The following is a 13,915-nucleotide window of genomic DNA, read 5'->3' as shown; positions in this document are numbered from 1 at the left end:
AATTTATTCGATAATTTTGTTACCAAACGTTTCGATCCTCGCTTCGGATCCTTATCAATGTATACAATTCCACAACATATCATTGTTCTTCCTAGAACGCTAATTACAACATATATACTTTAATTATTAAATGTTTAAAAAAGATACATAATGAAATTCGATAATACAACACTCTCATACCTATTACAAAAATGATAGTATTTATAATTTAATAACTTACATGATAATGTTGAGATTAGAAAATACGAAGTTATCGTGTGAAAAGACGGAACACATCTGAACACAAATGATCTTTCTGTTCTTTAACCCTAAAATAATAATTATAATAATAATTCATGTATTAATAAATCTGATTACAATCATCAAATGTTAACTTTATATATTATATTTTTCATATGTATAAATTAATCCTACCATATTATTGAAAAAAGTTAATGATTTCCTGAAAATAATTCTGCCAAGTATGCAATTGTCTAAGACCATTTCTTAATTTTACAATTCTCCAAGGCAATGAGGTACCAATGAGGTGCTGTCGAATCTTACACGGAAATGAAATTTTACGCTGCTAGAAGTCCGGCATGATAAAACTCGATTTGAATCTCGTATCGGCGCGTAAATTTCATTCCCATCGAATTCCGCGCATAGTCGACGGATCGGTTCCGAAGCGACCGTATTCCAAAATGGCTGCTTGGCTTCTTCAACTTTTCGCGAGATATTGTGCACGAGAATACTAGGTAGATCTTTTATAAGTTTTCATGAACCTCTAAAACTTCCTTTCTCGATGATTCGGATTTGCATAATTCAACAGATTTATAGTATTTTGACATCAAATACCTTCATCCATAAAAAAAAAGAATGATATTCCGAGCATGTTCAGAATTATTATCAAAATTATTATCAAAATCTTTCAAATTCATTAAACAATATTTTATCAATTAAAAATGAAAAGATTTCGCAAATCGAGTTTTACAAACGCAAATGAATAATAGAACATTTGACGTTTAACATAAAGCGGATTAAATTTTAGCATAATTTTAATTTAAGATTTTAGAGTTAGCACAAGATATAAGTATAATAAAATTGAATTTTGGAAAGTTGTAACAAATGATATCTTGTCAAACGTAAATTTGGATCGGCTAAATATTATTCGACGCATATATACATAACACTTCGTATATATCACTTTATCTATGTAACGTAGACAAATGCATCCCAAGTGTTACGGGAGTACCATACATTTTATTCAAAGTGGACAGTTCAAACAATAAAACAAGATCTTCTCGTTATGCATTCGAATATATACACCGTATGTTCGATAAACATGGCGTATAATGGACCCTTGAAAATCGATTAATTATTCGCAGGGGACAATACGGTGACAAAAAAAGTTGGAGCCTCACTGAGGACGAAGTAAAGGTAAAGGCAAAACGGACGAGCTCATCATGAGATGTAATCTTTCGTAATTAATCGCCATGCGCTCTCACGCCTTGCGGTTTAACTGACGTAGAAAGAGAGAAACGTGAGGAAGGTAGGAGTGGCCATGTCTGAGTGCCTAAATCCGCTTAATTATCTGGCGTTCTCATTTGATTCCTGCCGGCTCCGCGCTCTCTTCTCTTTATGCTCCAGCAGGAGAGCGCCAAAGGGGGCCATTTTGGTTCCCGACGTGTACGGTGAGGAGATAGACGCGAGCGTAAATGCGACGATTTGTCTCACTCTTGAAACTTATGAAGCGATCTAGCTTTTAGGAAGATTTTGCGATGCTTCTTCTTGGGAACTTAGTGGGGTAGGGATGTTTCTTGTTTCCGGATAAAGCTGTGAGCGTTACGGATATGAAGAAATGGATGATCCGTTCCATTTATTAACTCTCTACGCTTTAACCCTTCATAATGGTATTCTGACATGAATTAACTATTTAAACTATCCATAAGAGTAATTTGAGAAATAAAAATATATTTTTGCATAATTTATAAGTTTTTTTCGCATAACAAAATCAACGCCACACAAATATATCAAGTTACTGAATATTTTTGCTTATTTGCACGCGACCTATATTTCAACCAATATGTCTTCGCATTTATTGGTTATTTAAATCTGTGAAAAAAATTTATAGTACGCTCTGTATATTACGTCCTCTCTCTCTCTTTTAGACATGAATCTTTTACAAATCTGGTATCGAATTTTCTGTCGAACTACTCTTTATGCTATGTGATTAAAAAAGGTTTATTAAATCGATAAACAGAATCACACATATTCTTGCATTTAATTTAATATGGAATTTAACGGAAAATTTTAGGCTTCATTTAAAAAAATATTTAATATTAGATATTAAAATATTATTGAAAAATGTCGTTTAAGTAATAAAATGTCCTAATAGAATTTTTTTATTAAAACAACTCAAGATTGATTAAAACATTCATAAACAAAAAAAAGAACAAAATTGATCAAAACATTCGTAAATAAAATGTAAATAAATTCACAATGTTCTATAAAATTATGAATGTGATACTGGCAACATAAATAAACTTAATTAGGTATATTTTGTTAACGTAACGATCACTTATCCAAACTATCAACTCTCCGTCTACAATCCGAGTCTTTAAAAATTTCAATTTTATTCTAAATTTTCAAGAAATGTGGGAAAATTCAAGGTTATTTTTCAATATCTCTGTTACATTACCGAAAAGTTTTTAACTCAAATATTAAAACTTTAAATTAAAATTTTGAGCAAAAATGAAAAAAAAATTTGAAAGTAAAATTTCGCTTGTACCAAAGAAGATTCAAATTGCATGGAGGTTAAATAATAACCGCAGACAGAGTATAGCAATCTACCATTTGAGAATTTATTTAACCAGTACCAGTCAAATGTGTACGGTTAACATGACACACAATGCGTTATTTCGTTGATTCGGCTGAAATTACTAACGATAAAAAATATACGTCCGTATCTAAATACTGTATATCAAATGTGGTCAACAAAAAAGAAGAGAAAGGTAGCGTGATGACAGCCTCGCTTTTTAAAATATATTGTGATTGGTTGAAAGAGATAAGAGACTGGCCGTTTTCACGCCCTATCTTTTTTATTTTTGTTAATCAATTTTATACACGGATAGAGCAGCCATGCTCTATGTTTTTAGTACAATCAAATGTTAAACAATAATAGTTCAGACTTTCGGACGTGAGAAACACTCAAGAATAATTTACTTCTTTTTAAATCGACGACGATTGCAAAGCACTGTATAAGTATTTGCACGCTATGTAACAATTGTTGGCAATGTACTCCAGAAGAATGCCGCAAAATTTCAAATATCGCACTTATACAATCATCGACGATTCTTCCTTTCGTCTTCAAAATATATGCTTCTTTCAATAAACCAGACAGAACGTTATTCGGAAACCTATAGAACATCGAATCCACAATTGACAAAGATAAAATATCAAAGAGATCAAGCGTGACGGTACACGGGCCCTTTTCCATCATTTCAAACGATTTCCAGGGTGCAGTATCCATCCCTCCATAAGCATTTTTCGATTTCGTTTTTTTCCTCTTTGTCTTTACTCCAACCTTGATCTTACCTCTCAGCTACATTGAGCGTGCACGATGTCACTGTAAAGCAACGACCGAATCAAACTTCATTTCCGGAATTTTTGAAAGACTGGTATTATATTTATTTCGAGAGACTTAATAACTTTGAACATTTTCGACATTTCGACGGAGACATTGAGATTCAAAATTATATGGAGCATGCAGATGTACGAATTTCATGTAAGCGTAATAGTAATTACAATATATTACGGTAATTAAATGTATTATACAATCTGCACAATTTCAATGCTGCAGATGTTTGAATTAATTGTTAATTATAAGTCAAATAAATGATAGTAACTGTAAATTATTAATTTCATATATGTAACCATGGAGAAGCGAATGAAGAAACTAGGCGGAACATGCGAATAATTAGATTTTTAACAAGAATTTCAGATTACTCGAACACGTGGATGACCGTGGTGAATATAAATAGTAGGAATCCATCAACCTTGCTCGACACCGATAAATAAAATCCGACTGCACTATCTGCATTCGATACGCATGAAAATAGTTTATTGATCGCGAGCGTGCTTGCCCATTTCGACAAACACGGCCAAACATCAGAGAAACTATTTTTTTCGCGAGAGATGTGAGTCATACAGAATTTTGATGCTGCCCGAGGGTACAGGTGCATGGTAACAGCGAGAAACGCGCAGCACACTACATCGCGGTGTATGCGCTGGGAGAAAGGGGTACGTGTTGCGAGAATAGCAGCGGGCGAAAATAGACAACGCGCGTTGAAATGCCGAAAGGCGAGGAATAGCTGCAGTCCAGAACACTGACAAAGCTCCAGCTCGGGGAGCCGCGGACGATCAACCGCATGATATTAATGTCCCGCTAAAAAGAGGAGTAAGGTGCATCGAGAGAGAAGAGAGAGAGAGAGAGAGAGAGAGAAGGAAAGTTTAACCGCAGCATCTCATTAATGCGAAGCAGACGCCGGGAATGTTTCTACGCCAGATTGCACCGCGTACAGTGCGATCTGCATTACAAATAGTAATTCATCGATGCTCCTTGATGAATATCGTAATAGAGGAGGGGGGGGGGGGGGGGGGGAGAGAGAAATAGCGACATGTGGTCAATGCTTTGTTTTACGTTATGCGACAAATGCAATTTATGATATAACTCGCTTTTCTTCAACGCGAAACACACGCAGTGTGATTGGTTTTTTCCTCGTATCACTGATCAAAAGTTTCGTTTCTATGTAATCAAGTTTACGTTGTCATTTTTTTTGTTTAATTTTTTTCTACCAAAACGCACAGTGCAGTTGAAATACAATTATCGAGTGACGTGCGATATTCGTAACTTCATTCGTCTTTACGACTACGATGGATTTTCACAGTATCAATGTGTGCAACAATGATTAATTAAATGTCACATGTTGCTGCTACCAAGCAAATTTCTGCGTCCCACATCGCTTTCATAATTTAATTACGTTTCGGAGATATTTGATTGTAACGTTTACGCAGTCAAGTACGCGGCCAAATGTATTTGCCTCTTGAATTTCGATTATGATTTCTGATACACGAGTGCGAAATACCAAAAATACTTAATATTTTTATATAGACAAATGGAAGAAATAATAAATGTATTTAATTGTACCTACTCTTTAATTAAATAGATAACGAATTAAAACTTTTGAGGCTTCAACAGAGATATTTTCTTTAAAAAAAGCTATGCAATTTACGAGCTATCTCCGTATCTTGATACATTAAACTGCAATATTCACGAAACATTTCGCGAAACGTTGACATTTAACGATATATCAAGACACAGAGATAATCCGCAAACCGCGAAATCTCTTTGGCATAATGAATTATTATACTGTAATTTAGTATCTTCAATTTCGTAAAAAAAAAAGTAAAATAATATTTGGAAAATACACTTTATATAGATTACAAAAAACGATATCTAGCTAAAACATTATTCTAGCGTAAGCATTAATAGAACGTTCCATTCGCGACATACTACGAATTGACATAAATGAAACGCGATCCTTGTATCGACGTTCCTATTATTTCGTTTGAAATCCTAGATATTCATCGCATCGTGCAATGAAGATGGACGTGTCAGATATTCGTGGAACATAATCGATAACACGAATCGTTTCCCCTCTTCGACAAATCAACGTCGACGACAGATCATTTTCGGATATCGCATTGTGACTTGTTTTTGCTCGTCCGATAAATTCTCGCCACGAAATTATTCCACCCTTTTGTCTCCATTTCATTTTATTTTGGTATATTAATAATTTCCGTCAATTTATGCATCGTAAATTCTATATAATGAGTTGGAATAAAAACGATCATCGTGTAATTAGTCTTAGCAGTTACGTATTAACAAGTGTATTTCAACTATGTGTGTATAAAAATTAACGTTCCAATTCTTCAATCAAACGTGAAGTCTTTAACAATATAATATCAAATCAACTTATTATTTTTCAAATTTTAATGATAACAATTAGCAGACGACAAATGTGAGAGAACTGATCATTTTAGCAGATTCAAATACATATCTATATATTGCACATGTCTATATCGCTAAAAATTAACGTTCCAATTCTTCAATCAAACGTGAAGTCTTTAACAATATAATATCAAATCAACTTAATACTTTTCAAATTTTAATGATAACAATTAGCAGACGACAAATGTGAGAGAACTGATAATTTTAGCAGATTCAAATACATATCTATATTGCAAATGTCTATATCGTATTGTGTGCACGAGTTATCATATTTCTCCATTCTATATATTATTCGTATTACTGTGTGCGTATCTTTGAAGCATCTAGATAAAAACAACAAATATCAAAATTAAATCAATGTCACATAAATTTCGAATCTTGACGTATTGAGGTATTGATCAATACCTATCAATCCCTTCCTATCATACACTGAAAGAAAAAATTAGCTGCTGCAGTAAACTAGATGGTAAAATATATGGCATAGCATTTTTAATTGGCTGCAACAGCCAATTTTTGATTGTAGCAGCCAGTTTTTGGTTGTGTTAGCCTATTCGCCTATTCACTAAGGGATAGGATTTCGATAAGCTGACACAACCAAAAATTGGTTGCTGTAACCAATTAAAAATGCTATGCCATATTCAGCCAATCTTTTCTTTCAGTGTAAATTTGTTGTAAGAACGTGTCTAGATTGCGAATGACTCACGAGAGACCTGATCAGCGAGAACAATAATATTAGATAGCCAGCTGTCAATCAACCATCGCTAGTCTTAGCTTCAGTCTGCTGTAGCAGCGCACAGGCATCCGACGCGGCTAGAAGTTCAATCGAAACTCCATCAGTATCGATCGTAAATTACCAGCAACATTCTCTGTTTGGCTAGTCGACATAGCGTTATAGGATCCGAAAGATGATATATCAATGGCAGAGGAAAGAAGAGAGAAAGATGATATATCAATGGAACAGGAAAGAAGAGAGAAACAATGGAGGCCATTCCATGTGAAAAGAGTTTGATACCCTCTGAAATAATAAAGATTCCCAATAGAGCATGTCCCCGAGTAATCGCATAAATATTTGCGCTGGTCGATAAATATAGGACCACGCTCCTTCGAAGGAAAGAAAGACGATCAATTTCCAAGTTTGCGTTCTTAAACCGCTGAGTCATTTTTACGTATTTGATTTATGAAAACGTTCGAAATAATTTGCATCTTACAACAAAAAGAAATGCGATGTAAATTAAAGAGATCTAAAGTATAATATAAAGTATACAGTTTTGACCAAAAGTATGAGGCACCTTATTAACCTTTAAACATCAGGTAAGACACTGGCCACCATCCGTCATATTTAGGACGATGCTTAAGATAGAATGAGATAGATTAAGCATAAGAATAAAATATGCATAAGATAAAATCAAATATCTATAATCTCATTTTACCGTCTTAAAAATGGCAGACCAATCAAAAGTTGCCAAAATGGTTGACTAATCTTATTTGAATATCTCTAATCTCTTTGCAGTACGGAAGTATCACTGTACAATAGTGCTGTTTTATTTTCATGTTATAATTTTTATGCTTATTCTTATCGTTAATACTTGTTCTGTCGAACCACTAATGTTAAAATTAATCGTTAAACGACTAGCAATGACTACATTGTATACTCACAAATAAAATCTTTCGCCTCATCTTTATATATACTAGGCCTCACTCGCGTTTCTCCGTTTGTATATTGTAGTGTATATCTTATTCAAATTAATTATTTCATTCCATATTTTCTCATATCATTATACATACTTTTCGATTATTACTTCTCGATGTAAAAAGACGCCTTATAGTTAGCCATTATAGCTTCACAAAAAGTTTGTTCACATCACATGCTCCAATATACTTCAACATGCTCTTACCATAACTCCTACTCGCTCCAATGAACGCGTTAGAGTGAGTAGGAACTGTGGTAAGAGCATGTTGGAACATGCGACGCGGACAAATCTAAAAATTGATTTTTTCAAACTGACAAACCGTTATACTGAATCTTCCATTTTGAATTTCGCATTTCTGATAAAAAATTTTAATTCAGCGAACTCAAAAATTCATTACCTTTACTAGATTTGTTTATTTTTTAATATTGATATTACTATAGCGGATCATGGGAAATCACTATAGTGACTCTGAAGTATTATGTTTTGAAGCAATAAGAAATCAATGAATTATAATAAATCTTACTTAAGGAAAAGCCATAAGATTTGAAAAATAGACCCATCTGAAGATTAACCATTATTCGACGTTTTATAGCTCAAATTGATTTATGGTATTTGCTATGAATTATCTTTTGTTTCTGTAGAAGCTCTTTACTTATGTGTAATATCGGTAATCAATAGAAAACAATATAGGTAAAAGAATTCCAGATAAATACAAAAAATATAGGCGTTTAATAATTTTGATCAAAACTGTATATAGAAAATTTTTATCAATTAAATACGATAACGTTACATCACGATAAACCGCTGGAGAATTCAAGCATTTGGACTTATTCGAGCGGTTTTGTTTTATCAACAGTAAGAGATGTCTCTATTGTTTCTTTTTTCTGTTTACTCGGGATGTCCGTTCAATTCACGAGGATCGTTGATAATGGTCGCGAAAAAAAATTGGAATCGTGTCAAAAGGACAATCATGCCGTCGATGGAAACGAACACGCGTCTGACACGTCCTTTACACTCCATGCGATGCGTGTCGCTTGTAGGACATACGTCATTCGCGGACCACTCGATTCGAAGATCGCGAAAGCCGTGACGTGACATGACCTGACAGAAACAAGCGGGAATCGCATTAGCGTGTCATGCCATGTGCGCGCGTGTCTCTTCGCAAGACCACGTATCTTACCCGAGAAATGCGGTGGAATGGTTTCTAACACCTCTGTGATGCGCAAGTGGAATCGATCAACGCGCAAATATATATGAGGAACGGCGAGAGGAGGGCAAAGCGAGGGGCAAAGATCTTACTGTATAATCGAATCTCGAGTTCTAATCCAATTCCGCGCTTTAGAGTAGGAGATCTCGAGCCATCGTTTAAAGAGCTCCTTTTCACGTTAATTTTTGTGTACTCTCTACTCCTCCAAGTATGGAGCGAATATTTGTGCATATTCTGCTGAACTAATGAAAAAGTAATTCAACACAAATATAAGCGAAGAAGGCTATATTCGGTCAAAACGGGTTTTGGGGTCTAATAATATTTTTGTGTAAATTTTACATTTTTCAGTTCAAGCACCCGTCGGTCTTGAAACACAGTATTAAGCTAAAGTTGGAATGCGTATTATTAATATCATAAACTAAATTAACAAACAATTTAATAATAATAATGTTAATGAACATCAGTAATCTTAAAACACTGTAAAAAATTTATTGCAAAAAATTCAATCAGGATTCAAACCTTGACTTCTCTATACATATATTCTATGATGGGTCTCTCGAAAAAGTAGTTTATAACTCTATCGGATAATCAATACACGCGCAAAGCTTCATACTCTCTCAAATCTTCGTTGTATAATCATGCTGACATGAAGTTTCTCCATTTAAAAATAGATACACAGAAAGAAGATTTCGTTAAAATATTAAAAAATTTAACTAGATCTGAAAATAATTTCGTTAAACCATCACAATAATTAAGTAAGACGTTCAAGCTATTCATTATACTTCAGAGTCCTACATAATTATTTTGATAATCCAACAAAAAATTATTTTCACATCTATACATATATACATTTTTAGATATTTCAGTAACACTGTTTTTTCCATGTAAAAATTTTTAGATTAATATCTAATTAATATATTAAAAAGATTTTTTTTAAATCATAATATGATTTTTAATTTTATATTTATAAAAACTCACAAGAGAACCTCGCGTCAAATTCTGATTTTAATGAAACTTTGTATACATATAGCTTATATGTAAATAGATGAATTTTGAAAACATCATGACAGTTGCCATCTAAAAACGGTTAAAATTATCCTTCGTATGTAAAATGATTTTCGACTTTTTCCGATATATCTCAAAAATGATTCAAAATATTTAAAATGTTTTATACAAAAGTTTTGCAATAAAATCCTTACAATAAAAATTTTTCTTTTACAATAAAAGTTTTACAATAACCTCTATTCATCTACGTCAATGACATTCTGAAAAGATTACTGAAAAATTTTTTGAAAATTTAAAAAGAAATTATCTTCTAAAAATAATGACGTGGATGAATAGAAGTAATTTCATTGTTAAAATTTTGTATAAAATATTTTTTTAAATCTTGAATAGTTTTTGAGATATAACAAAAAAGCTGAAAACTGCTTTACACATGAGAGGTGATTCTACCTCTTAAAATAGTTTTTGGGCAGCAACTGACATTTTTTAAATTCATCTATTTATGCATAACTTATATGTATACACAGTTTTATTAAAATCAGAATTTAACATTTCGCGAGATTCCCTTGTCACTAACTATTGAATGTTTTCTTTGTTACAAGATGATGTCTAAAATTTTTTCTTTAGTATAAAACAAAATTAAATACAATGTTTGATAATAATTTACGAAACAATTGAGATTTCTTGATGATCATATAAGCACGTAAACGAGCTAACACATCTGTGGTTGCAAGTCGTGCCGTTTTACGCATGATTAGTTTTTAGCGCATTGCAAGTACCTATAATATAGTCCAACCACGTACGACTGCAAGCACGAGTGAGCATTCTGTGAAGACGGTGGATCATGTAAAATTCCTTCCTTTGCAGCTACGAAGGATATTTAACCGATGCAATACCGTCTTACTATTCCAAAGAAACAGATCGGCATATTCGTTAGGATCACTTTAACCAAAGAAATTGTTCGCACTGGATTTAATAGTACGACAAATTATTTATTTATGTAATTTTAATTTACGCTAACTCTTATATTCAACCCTGGCATAAGTACAAAACTATCAATGTTAATCAACGAAGAATTTAATAATTCAGAAACATGGAAAATTTACTTCTACCTTAAACAATGTGTAGGAGCTATAAAAATTCTTTTATAAAAAATTTTATAAAAATTTATTAAATAAAATATAACATAGAGAATTACAATTTATGTGTTTTTTATGCATTCCAAAAAATATAAAAACGCAAAATAAAAACATACAAAAATAAATCATTGAGAAATTTTTCATATAATTGTAAACCATTAGCGACATTATTAACAAAATAATTAAAAAAGAAAAGAACAATGAAATAAAATTTATACAGAGGTAAAATTAAATTATGTCGCGCATTTTTTTCTTTACCTTTTTACCATAAAAAAATTTATGTTGCATCACCAGAAATCAAATATTAGTAATGAAAAACATTTACGACTTTTATGAAGTAATGACGTTATTTTTATGTACAATTTGTATATATTTAATTGATATTGTATAAGTAAAAAATAATTTAGGCAAAAATTGTTCATATCCATAATATACGGTTATCAATTTTCAGTATAAGAATGAAATATTTAAATCGACAGATATGTTGCTAGACTTATGTAGGGTGTCCCACTTTAATTTACCGTCAAAAATTTTTTATTTTCAATTGCAGAATAATGCTTTAGACAAAAGTTGCGTGGCACAAATAATAATGAACTTAATTTTCATAAAAATCAATTTTTAATTATATAAAAGTCACGGGCATTTTTAAAAATGGAATTGTATGGAATTTTTAAAAATGGAATAGAACGACTTTTTCTTACAAAACATTTATTACATAATATATATAGTTTTCTAATCATCTGCATATGAAAGCATTAAAGTAAAGTTATCGAAAATATGAAAGCATTAAAGTAAAGTTGTCGAAAAAATTCGATAGTTCATATTTTACGAGATATTTTATACTTTATTTTGACACTTTTTGACATAAAATATAAAATATATTTCATACATTTTTTTTTCTTTAACGTATTTTGTAAACAAACTATTGATTTTTAAATATCTCTATTTTAATACTTTTATGTACAAGTGAAATTTCATTATGTAAAAATAATCTTTATATGATCGCAAAAACCCAATTTTTTCTAAAATTAATTTTGTCATTGTTTTTAACCCGTCAAACCATATTTTTATCTAAAGCATTTTTTCTACAATCAAAAATGAAAAAATTTTGTGAGATAAATTAAAATGGAATAGATATCGTGTATATACGCCGTAGCAAGTAATGAATAAGAATTAATAATACATAAAATTATTGTGAGAATTAAATAATAAAAATTTTTTTAAATGGATTAAAACAAATTTTTATTAAAGAATCTATCACGTTGATAAAAAATCCATAGATAAAACAAAATGCAAGGTATATTTCTTAAAGAATCCTAAATAATATAATGATAAAATAGTAAATTTACTTACAAAAATTAAAAATGTTTTATAGAAACACTTTAGAAGTAATCAAAGAACTGTTATTAATACAACGTAAATTTTTAATCATCTCATCGTAAAAATATGAGATTTGCTTATGCCAAAAAATAAATATAACCTTTCATAGTGAAGTCCAACAAACAGTAACAGATGGCTCCGTGACTCGAGCGTTAAGTTACAGTGAACTCCAAAGAGTGCAAGATACCAACTCCCCTCCGTTTGTGGTTCAAAGAACTTAACAGTTCTCTAGGGAAGGAAGGAGAGACAGAGAGAGATATAGATCATATCTCAAGAAACACAGATATTTGATGTAATCATAAAGAAAAATTTTATTATTTAAGATACTTTAATAATTTTCGAATTATAAGTGTTAATAATTAAATATTTTCATAAATGCGATAGAATTTAAAAAATATATATTTTTTTTTCCGAAGCAGAACAAATCTTTTAATCAGGGGAAATCCGCTCTTTTATGATAAATGATTCGTGTTACCATCAATTAAAAAACTCATTATCTTAAGATAATCTACTTATTTTACTGAAAGCTTATTTTGCTTAAGCTACACCAGGAACAAAGCAAATCGGAATCAAATATATAAATCGAGATACTTAATACGAAAATAAACTTAATACGAAAATAAACTTAACAATTCAAATAAATCAATCAGAGAATTAAATGGATAAAAACAAATAACGTATTCGTTAAACATAGAATTAATAATTAATAAAAATACTTGCAAAATATTTTATCGTCATCAAAATATTATTGTATCGAACCTTTGATCGTTTTTTAATTACTTCACTTTATAATACCTATATTTTTCTCTTATATTTTCCATTCTTTGAATATATTTTAATGCATACTGTATTTAAATTTCGAATCAGAAGTCTAATGAGCAAAAAATAACATACTGTGCTAAAATATTCACTTCATGATATTTCATTCAGACGAACGATCTATTTATTCAATTTGGATGTGACTCAACTGCCCTACTTCGATATATTCAGCACTATTCGTTTTTGTATGTTCTCTGCGAGCGCTGTCTACTAGTGAGAACAACGAGCTTGAAGCTGGAAGGAATGAGCCCGTATCGAGATGGATAGGTTTCCTCCGAGAATAATAGCCGACCTCGTCAGAAGGAGTTATCCCCAAGATCGACGTTAAGCGCTGTTCGGCCGTCTCAAGTATCGAAACCACTTCTATCGTCCAACACGCGCTAGTGACCCTGCGGTTGCACCAGAATTGCATCAAACTTCTCCCCATCTCCAGTTTCGCTCACTCTCTCCCTTTCTCCCTCTCCCTTACTCTCATGCAAATTGCCACATTCATCCTTGCACACCTACGGCCTCCCGTAATTACGACGCCGGACTATTGAAGCTCTAATCACGAGGCGACAACTGTCCTCTCACAGTCTCAGTTCCTCTCTTCCCCCTCCCCGTCTCTCTCTCTCTCTCTCTCTCTCTC

At 31.9% G+C, this 13,915-nt stretch overlaps 1 protein-coding gene across 2 annotated transcripts in view; it reads right to left on the bottom strand.

Annotated features, from left to right (window-relative positions):
- Positions 1-13,915, bottom strand: part of LOC108770477 (protein eva-1 homolog C) — a 180,193-nt gene that overhangs the window by 107,778 nt on the left and 58,500 nt on the right. The gene's annotated exons all lie outside the window — the stretch shown is intronic.

Source organism: Trachymyrmex cornetzi, unplaced genomic scaffold, assembly GCF_001594075.2.
Source record: "Trachymyrmex cornetzi isolate Tcor2-1 unplaced genomic scaffold, Tcor1.1 scaffold127, whole genome shotgun sequence".
Taxonomy (NCBI): Eukaryota; Metazoa; Arthropoda; class Insecta; order Hymenoptera; family Formicidae; genus Trachymyrmex; species Trachymyrmex cornetzi.
This window is presented reverse-complemented; position numbering and strand designations above follow the sequence as displayed.